General features: G+C 41.4%; 1 protein-coding gene across 1 annotated transcript in view; it reads right to left on the reverse strand.

Annotated features, from left to right (window-relative positions):
* LOC128207006 (uncharacterized) overlaps window positions 1-11,260 on the reverse strand; it is a gene marked incomplete in the record, with an annotated part of 33,529 nt that overhangs the window by 11,815 nt on the left and 10,454 nt on the right.

Below are 11,260 nucleotides of genomic sequence, written 5' to 3' on the forward strand. Positions count from 1 at the left end.
GCTTGTTATACGATACCACAGGGACTAACACAATAGCAATGACTCTGCTTGGTATACGACACTACAGGGATTAACCCAATAGCAATGACTCTGCTTGTTATACGATACTACAGGCACTAACCCAATAGCAGTGACTCTGCTTGGTATACGACACTACTGGCACTAACCCAATAGCAATAACCCTGCTTGTTATACGATACCACAGGGACTAACACAATAGCAGTGACTCTGCTTGGTATACGACACTACAGGGATTAACCCAATAGCAATGACTCTGCTTGTTATACGATACCACAGGGACTAACACAATAGCAGTGACTCTGCTTGGTATACGACACTACAGGCACTAACACAATATCAATGACCCTGCTTGTTATACGATACTACAGGCACTAACCCAATAGCAATGACCCTGCTTGTTATACGATACCAGAGGCACTCACCCAATAACAGTGACTCTGCTTGTTATACGACACTACAGGGACTAACACAATAGCAGGGACTCTGCTTGTTATACGATACTACAGGGACTAACACAATACCAATGACTCTGTTTGTTATACTATACTACAGGGACTAACCCAATAGCAATGACCCTGCTTGTTATACGATACTACAGGCACTAACCCAATAGCAATGACTCTGCTTGTTATACGATACTACAGGCACTAACCCAATAGCAATGACTCTGCTTGTTATACGATACTACAGGGACTAACCCAATAGCAATGACTCTGCTTGTTATACGATACTACAGGGACTGATCCAATAGCAATGACCCTGCTTGTTATACGATACTACAGGGACTAACCCAATAGCAATGACTCTGTTTCTTATACGATACTACAGGCACTAACCCAATAGCAATGGCTCTCCTTGTAATACGATACTACAGGCACTCACCCAATAGCAGTGACTCTGTTTGTTATACGATACTACAGGCACTTATCCAATAGCAATGGCTCTCCTTGTAATACGATACTACAGGCACTAACCCAATAGCAATGACCCTGTTTGTTATACGATACTAAAGGCACTAACCCAATAGCAATGACTCTGCTTGTTATACGATACTACAGGGACTAACCCAATAGCAATGACTCTGTTTGTTATACGATACTACAGGGACTAACCCAATAGCAATGGCTCTCCTTGTTATACGATACTACAGGCACTCACCCAATAGCAGTGACTCTGCTTGTTATATGACACTACAGGGACTAACCCAATAGCAGGGACTCTGCTTGTTATACGATACTACAGGCACTAACCCAATAGCAGGGACTCTGCTTGTTATACGATACTACAGGGACTAACACAATAGCAATGACTCTGCTTGTTATACGATACTACAGGGACTAACCCAATAGCAATTACTCTGCTTGTTATACGATACTACAGGCACTAACCCAATAGCAATGACTCTGCTTGTTATACATTACTACAGGGACTAACCCAATAGCAATGACTCTGCTTGTTATACGATACTACAGGCACTCACCCAATAGCAATGACTCTGCTTGTTATACGATACTACAGGCACTAACCCAATAGCAATGACTCTGCTTGTTATACGACACTACAGGGACTAACCCAATAGCAATGACCCTGCTTGTTATACGATACTACAGGGACTAACCCAATAGCAATGACCCTGCTTGTTATACGATACTACAGGGACTAACCCAATAGCAATGACCCTGCTTGTTATACGACACTACAGGGACTAACCCAATAGCAATGACCCTTCTTGTTATACGATACTACAGGGACTAACCCAATAGCAATGACTCTGCTTGTTATACGATACTACAGGGACTAACCCAATAGCAATGACTCTGCTTGTTATACGATACTACAGGGACTAATCCAATAGCAATGACCCTGCTTTTTATACGATACTACAGGCACTTGCCCAATAGCAATGACTCTGTTTGTTATACGATACTACAGACACTCACCCAATAGCAATGACTCTGCTTGTTATACGATACTACAGGCACTCACCCAATAGCAATGACTCTGCTTGTTATACGATACTACAGGCACTCACCCAATAGCAATGACCCTGCTTGTTATACGATACTACAGGGACTAACCCAATAGCAATGACTCTGCTTGTTATACGATACTACAGGGACTAACCCAATAGCAATGACCCTGCTTGTTATACGATACTACAGGGACTAACCCAATAGCAATGACTCTGCTTGTTATACGATACTACAGGCACTCACCCAATAGCAATGACTCTGCTTGTTATACGATACTACAAGCACTCATCCAATAGCAATGACTCTGCTTGTTATACAATACTAATACTACAGGCACTAACCCAATAGCAATGACTCTGTTTGTTATATGATACTACAGGGACTAACCCAATAGCAATGGTTCTGCTTGATATACGAAACTACTGGGACTCACACAATATCAATGACTCTGCTTGCTATACGATACTACAGGGACTAACCCAATAGCAATGACTCTGCTTGTTATACGATACCACAGGGACTGATCCAATAGCAATGACCCTGCTTGTTATACGATACTACAGGCACTTGCCCAATAGCAATGACTCTGTTTGTTATACGATACTACAGACACTCACCCAATAGCAATGACTCTGCTTGTTATACGATACTACAGGCACTCACCCAATAGCAATGACTCTGCTTGTTATACGATACTACAGGCACTCACCCAATAGCAATGACTCTGCTTGTTATACGATACTACAGGCACTCACCCAATAGCAATGACTCTGCTTGTTATACGATACTACAGGCACTCACCCAATAGCAATGACCCTGCTTGTTATACGATACTACAGGGACTAACCCAATAGCAATGACTCTGCTTGTTATACGATACTACAGGCACTCACCCAATAGCAATGACTCTGCTTGTTATACGATACTACAGGGACTAACCCAATAGCAATGACTCTGCTTGTTATACGATACCACAGGGACTGATCCAATAGCAATGACCCTGCTTGTTATACGATACTACAGGCACTTGCCCAATAACAATGACTCTGTTTGTTATACGATACTACAGACACTCACCCAATAGCAATGACTCTGCTTGTTATACGATACTACAGGCACTCACCCAATAGCAATGACTCTGCTTGTTATACGATACTACAGGCACTCATCCAATGACTCTGCTTGTTATACAATACTAATACTACAGGCACTAACCCAATAGCAATGACTCTGTTTGTTATATGATACTAAAGGGACTAACCCAATAGCAATGGTTCTGCTTGATATACGAACCTACTGGGACTAACACAATATCAATGACTCTGCTTGCTATACGATACTACAGGGACTAACCCAATAGCAATGACTCTGCTTGTTATACGATACTACAGGGACTAACCCAATAGCAATGACTCTGCTTGTTATACGATACTACAGGCACTCACCCATTAGCAGTGACTCTGCTTGTTATACGACACTACAGGGACTAACACAATAGCAGGGACTCTGCTTGTTATACGATACTACAGGCACTAACCCAATAGCAGGGACTCTGCTTGTTAAACGATACTACAAGCACTTACCCAATAGCAATGACTCTGCTTGTTATACATTACTACAGGGACTAACCCAATAGCAATGACTCTGCTTGTTATTCATTACTACAGGGACTAACCCAATAACAATGACTCTGCTTGTTATACAATACTACAGGCACTCACCCAATAGCAATGACTCTGCTTGCTATACGACACTACAGGGACTAACCCAATAGCAATGACTCTGCTTGTTATACGATACTTCAGGGACTAACCCAATAGCAATGACCCTGCTTGTTATACGATACTACAGGGCCTGATCCAATAGCAATGACTCTGCTTGTTATACGATACTAAAGGCACTAACCCAATAGCAATGACTCTGCTTGTTATACGACACTACAGGCACTAACCCAATAGCAATGACTCTGCTTGTTATACGATACTACAGGGACTAACCCAATAGCAATGACTCTGCTTGTTATACGATACTACAGGGACTAACCCAATAGCAATGACCCTGCTTGTTATACGATACTACAGGGACTAACCCAATAGCAATGACCCTGCTTGTTATACGATACTACAAGCACTTACCCAATAGCAATGACTCTGCTTGTTATACATTACTACAGGCACTAACCCAATAGAAATGACTCTGCTTGTTATACATTACTACAGGGACTAACCCAATAGCAATGACCCTGCTTGTTATACGATACTACATGGACTAACACAATAGCAATGACCCTGCTTGTTATACGATACTACAGGCACTAACCCAATAGCAATGACTCTGCTTGTTATACGAAACTACTGGGACTAACACAATATCAATGACTCTGCTTGCTATACGATACTACAGGGACTAACCCAATAGCAATGACCCTGCTTGTTATACGATACTACAGGGACTAACTAAATAGCAATGACTCTGCTTGTTATACGATACTACAGGCACTAACCCAATAGAAATGACTCTGCTTGTTATACATTACTACATGGACTAACCCAATAGCAATGACCCTGCTTGTTATACGATACTACAGGGACTAACACAATAGCAATGACCCTGCTTGTTATACGATACTACAGGCACTAACCCAATAGCAATGACTCTGCTTGTTATACGAAACTACTGGCACTAACACAATATCTATGACTCTGCTTGCTATACGATACTTCAGGGACTAACCCAATAGCAATGACTCTGCTTTTTATAAGATACCACATTGACTAACCCAATAGCAATGACTCTGCTTGTTATATCATACCACAGGGACTAACCCAATAGCAATGACTCTGCTTGTTATACGATACTACTGGGACTAACCCAATAGCAATGACCCTGCTTGTTATACGATACTACAGGGACTAACCCAATAGCAATGACTCTGCTTGTTATACGATACCACAGGCACTAACCCAATAGCAATGACTCTGCTTGTTATACGCCACTACATAGACTTACCCAATAGCAATGACTCTGCTTGTTATACGATACTACAGGGACTAACCCAATAGCAATGACCCTGCTTGTTATACGATACTACAGGGACTAACCCAATAGCAATGACTCTGCTTGTTATACGATACTACAGGCACTAACCCAATAGCAATGACTATGCTTGTTATACGATACTACAAGGACTAACCCAATAGCAATGACCCTGCTTGTTATACGATACTACAGGGACTAACCCAATAGCAATGACCCTGCTTGTTATACGATACTACAAGCACTTACCCAATAGCAATGACTCTGCTTGTTATACATTACTACAGGGACTAACCCAATAGCAATTACTCTGCTTGTTATACGATACTACAGGGACTAACCCAATAGCAATGACTCTGCTTGTTATACGATACTACAGGCACTAACCCAATAGCAATGACTCTGCTTGTTATACGATACTACAGGGACTAACCCAATAGCAATGACTCTGCTTGTTATACGATACTACAGGGACTAACCCAATAGCAATGACCCTGCTTGTTATACGATACTACAGGGACTAACCCAATAGCAATGACCCTGCTTGTTATACGATACTACAGGGACTAACCCAATAGCAATGACTCTGCTTGTTATACGATACTACAGGCACTAACCCAATAAAATTAATGACTCTGCTTGTTATACATTACTACAGGGACTAACCCAATAGCAATGACCCTGCTTGTTATACGATACTACAGGGACTAACACAATAGCAATGACCCTGCTTGTTATACGATACTACAGGCACTAACCCAATAGCAATGACTCTGCTTGTTATACGAAACTACTGGGACTAACACAATATCAATGACTCTGCTTGCTATACGATACTACAGGGACTAACCCAATAGCAATGACTCTGCTTTTTATAAGATACCACATTGACTAACCCAATAGCAATGACTCTGCTTGTTATATGATACCACAGGGACTAACCCAATAGCAATGACTCTGCTTGTTATACGATACTACTGGGACTAACCCAATAGCAATGACCCTGCTTTTTATGCGATACTACTGGGACTAACCCAATAGCAATGACTCTGCTTGTTATACGATATCACAGGGACTAACCCAATAGCAATGACTCTGCTTGTTATACGCCACTACATAGACTTACCCAATAGCAATGACTCTGCTTGTTATACGATACTACAGGGACTAACAAAATAGCAATGACTCTGCTTGTTATACGATACTACAGGCACTAACCCAATAGAAATGACTCTGCTTGTTATACGAAACTACAGGGACTAGCCCAATAGCAATGACCCTGCTTGTTATACGATACTACAGGGACTAACACAATAGCAATGACCCTGCTTGTTATACGATACTACAGGCACTAACCCAATAGAAATGACTCTGCTTGTTATACGAAACTACAGGGACTAGCCCAATAGCAATGACCCTGCTTGTTATACGATACTACAGGGACTAACACAATAGCAATGACCCTGCTTGTTATACGATACTACTGGGACTAACCCAATAGCAATGACTCTGCTTGTTATACGATACTACAGGGACTAACCCAATAGCAATGACTCTGCTTGTTATACGATACTACAGGCACTAACCCAATAGCAATGACTCTGCTTGTTATACGAAACTACTGGGACTAACACAATATCAATGACTCTGCTTGCTTTACGATACTACAGGCACTAACCCAATAGCAATGACTCTGCTTTTTATAAGATACCACATTGACTAACCCATTACCAATGACTCTGCTTGTTATATGATACCACAGGGACTAACCCAATAGCAATGACTCTGCTTGTTATACGATACTACAGGGACTAACCCAATAGCAATGACTCTGCTTGTTATACGATACTACAGGGACTAACCCAATAGCAATGACCCTGCTTGTTATACGATACTACAGGGACTAACCCAATAGCAATGACTCTGCTTGTTATACGATACTACAGGCACTAACCCAATATAAATGACTCTGCTTGTTATACATTACTACTGGGACTAACCCAATAGCAATGGCCCTGCTTGTTATACGATACTACAGTTACTAACCCAATAGCAATGACCCTGCTTGTTATACGATACTACAGGGACTAACCCAATAGCAATGACTCTGCTTGTTATACGATACCACAGGGACTAACCCAATAGAAATGACTCTGCTTGTTATACGATACTACTGGGACTAACCCAATAGCAATGACCCTGCTTGTTATACGATACTACAGGGACTAACCCAATAGCAATGACTCTGCTTGTTATACGATACCACAGGGACTAACCCAATAGCAATGACTCTGCTTGTTATATGATACCACAGGGACTAACCCAATAGCAATGACTCTGCTTGTTATACGATACTACTGGGACTAACCCAATAGCAATGACCCTGCTTTTTTTACGATTCTACTGGACTAACCCAATAGCAAAGACTCTGCTTGTTATACGATACCACAGGGACTAACCCAATAGCAATGACTCTGCTTGTTATACGCCACTACATAGACTTACCCAATAGCAATGACTCTGCTTGTTATACGATACTACAGGGACTAACCCAATAGCAATGACCCTGCTTGTTATACGATACTACAGGCACTAACCCAATAGCAATGACTCTGCTTGTTATACGATACTACAGGCACTAACCCAATAGCAATGACTATGCTTGTTATACGATACTACAAGGACTAACCCAATAGCAATGACCCTGCTTGTTATACGATACTACAGGGACTAACCCAATAGCAATGACTCTGCTTGTTATACGATACTACAAGCACTTACCCAATAGCAATGACTCTGCTTGTTATACATTACTACAGGGACTAACCCAATAGCAATTACTCTGCTTGTTATACTATACTACAGGGACTAACCCAATAGCAATGACTCTACTTGTTATACGATACTACAGGCACTAACCCTATAGCAATGACTCTGCTTGTTATACGACACTACAGGGACTAACCCAATAGCAATGACTCTGCTTGTTATACGATACTACAGGGACTAACCCAATAGCAATGACCCTGCTTGTTATACGATACTACAATTACTAACCCAATAGCAATGACCCTGCTTGTTATACGATACTACAGGGACTATCTCAATAGCAATGACTCTGCTTGTTATACGATACTACAGGCACTAACCCAATAGAAATGACTCTGCTTGTTATACATTACTACAGGGACTAACCCAATAGCAATGACCCTGCTTGTTATACGATACTACAGGGACTAACACAATAGCAATGACCCTGCTTGTTATACGATACTACAGGCACTAACCCAATAGCAATGACTCTGCTTGTTATACGAAACTACTGGGACTAACACAATATCAATGACTCTGCTTGCTATACGATACTACAGGGACTAACCCAATAGCAATGACTCTGCTTGTTATACGATACTACTGGGACTAACCCAATAGCAATGACCCTGCTTTTTATACGATACTACAGGGACTAACCCAATAGCAATGACTCTGCTTGTTATACGATACTACAGGGACTAACCCAATAGCAATGACTCTGCTTGTTATATGATACCACAGGGACTAACCCAATAGCAATGACTCTGCTTGTTATACGATACTACTGGGAATCCAATAGCAATGACCCTGCTTTTTATACGATTCTACTGGGACTAACCCAATAGCAAAGACTCTGCTTGTTATACGACACTACAGGGACTAACCCAATAGCAATGACCCTGCTTTTTATACGATACTACAGGGACTAACCCAAAAGCAATGGCTCTGCTGTTATACGATACTACTGGGACTAACCCAATAGCAATGACTCTGCTTGTTATACGATACTACAGGGACTAACCCAATAGCAATGGCTCTGCTTGTTATACGATACTACAGGGACTAACCCAATAGCAATGACTCTGCTTGTTATACGATACTACAGGGACTAACCCAATAGCAATGACTCTGCTTGTTATACGATACTACAGGGATTAACCCAATAGCAATGGCTCTGCTGTTATACGATACTACAGGGACTAACCCAATAGCAATGACTCTGCTTGTTATACGATACTACAGGGACTAACCCAATAGCAATGACTCTGCTTGTTATATGATACCACAGGGACTAACCCAATAGCAATGACTCTGCTTGTTATAAGATACTACTGGGACTAACCCAATAGCAATGACCCTGCTTTTTATACGATTCTACTGGGACTAACCCAATAGCAAAGACTCTGCTTGTTATACGATACCACAGGGACTAACCCAATAGCAATGACTCTGCTTGTTATACGACACTACAGAGACTAACCCAATAGCAATGACTCTGCTTGTTATACGACACTACAGGGACTAACCCAATAGCAATGACCCTGCTTTTTATACGATACTACAGGGACTAACCCAATAGCAATGGCTCTGCTGTTATACGATACTACAGGGACTAACCCAATAGCAATGGCTCTGCTTGTTATACGATACTACAGGGACTAACCCAATAGCAATGACTCTGCTTGTTATACGATACTACAGGGACTAACCCAATAGCAATGGCTCTGCTTGTTATACGATACTACAGGGATTAACCCAATAGCAATGGCTCTGCTTGTTATACGATACTACAGGGACTAACCCAATAGCAATGACTCTGCTTGTTATACGATACTACAGGGATTAACCCAATAGCAATGGCTCTGCTGTTATACGATACTACAGGGACTAACCCAATAGCAATGGCTCTGCTTGTTATACGATACTACAGGGACTAACCCAATAGCAATGGCTATGCTTGTTATACGATACTACAGGGACTAACCCAATAGCAATGGCTCTGCTTGTTATACGATACTACAGGGACTAACCCAATAGCAATGACTCTGCTTGTTATACGATACTACAGGGACTAACCCAATAGCAATGACTCTGCTTGTTATACGATACTACAGGGACTAACCAAATAGCAATGACTCTGCTTGTTATACGATACTACAGGGACTAACCCAATAGCAATGACTCTGCTGTTATACGATACTAAAGGGACTAACCCAATAGCAATGACTCTGCTTGTTATACAACACTACAGGGACTAACACAATAGCAGGGACTCTGCTTGTTATACGATACTACAGGCACTAACCCAATAGCAGGGACTCTGCTTGTTATACGATACTACAAGCACTTACCCAATAGCAATGACTCTGCTTGTTATACGATACTACAGTTACTAACCCAATAGCAATGACCCTGCTTGTTATACGATACTACAGGGACTAACCCAATAGCAATGACCCTGCTTGTTATACGATACTACAGGGACTAACCCAATAGCAATGACTCTGCTTGTTATACGATACTACAGGTACTAACCCAATATAAATGACTCTGCTTGTTATACATTACTACTGGGACTAACCCAATAGCAATGGCCCTGCTTGTTATACGATACTACAGTTACTAACCCAATAGCAATGACCCTGCTTGTTATACGATACTACAGGGACTAACCCAATAGCAATGACTCTGCTTGTTATATGATACCACAGGGACTAACCCAATAGCAATGACTCTGCTTGTTATACGATACTACTGGGACTAACCCAATAGCAATGACCCTGCTTGTTATACGATACTACAGGGACTAACCCAATAGCAATGACTCTGCTTGTTATACGATACTACAGGCACTAACCCAATATAAATGACTCTGCTTGTTATACATTACTACTGGGACTAACCCAATAGCAATGGCCCTGCTTGTTATACGATACTACAGTTACTAACCCAATAGCAATGACCCTGCTTGTTATACGATACTACAGGGACTAACCCAATAGCAATGACTCTGCTTGTTATACGATACTACAGGCACTCACCCAATAGCAATGACCCTGCTTGTTATACGATACTACAGGGACTAACCCAATAGCAATGACTCTGCTTGTTATACGATACTACAGGCACTAACCCAATAGCAATGACTCTGCTTGTTATACGATACTACAAGCACTTACCCAATAGCAATGACTCTGCTGTTATACGATACTACAGGCACTCACACCAATAGCAATGACTCTGCTTGTTATACGATACTACAAGCACTCATCCAATAGCAATGACTCTGCTTGTTATACAATACTAATACTACAGGCACTAACCCAATAGCAATGACTCTGTTTGTTATACGATACTACAGGGACTAACCCAATAGCAATGACTCTGCTTGTTATACGATACTACAGGGACTAACC

This window comes from Mya arenaria, chromosome 10 (assembly GCF_026914265.1).
Source record: "Mya arenaria isolate MELC-2E11 chromosome 10, ASM2691426v1".
Classification (NCBI taxonomy): Eukaryota; Metazoa; Mollusca; class Bivalvia; order Myida; family Myidae; genus Mya; species Mya arenaria.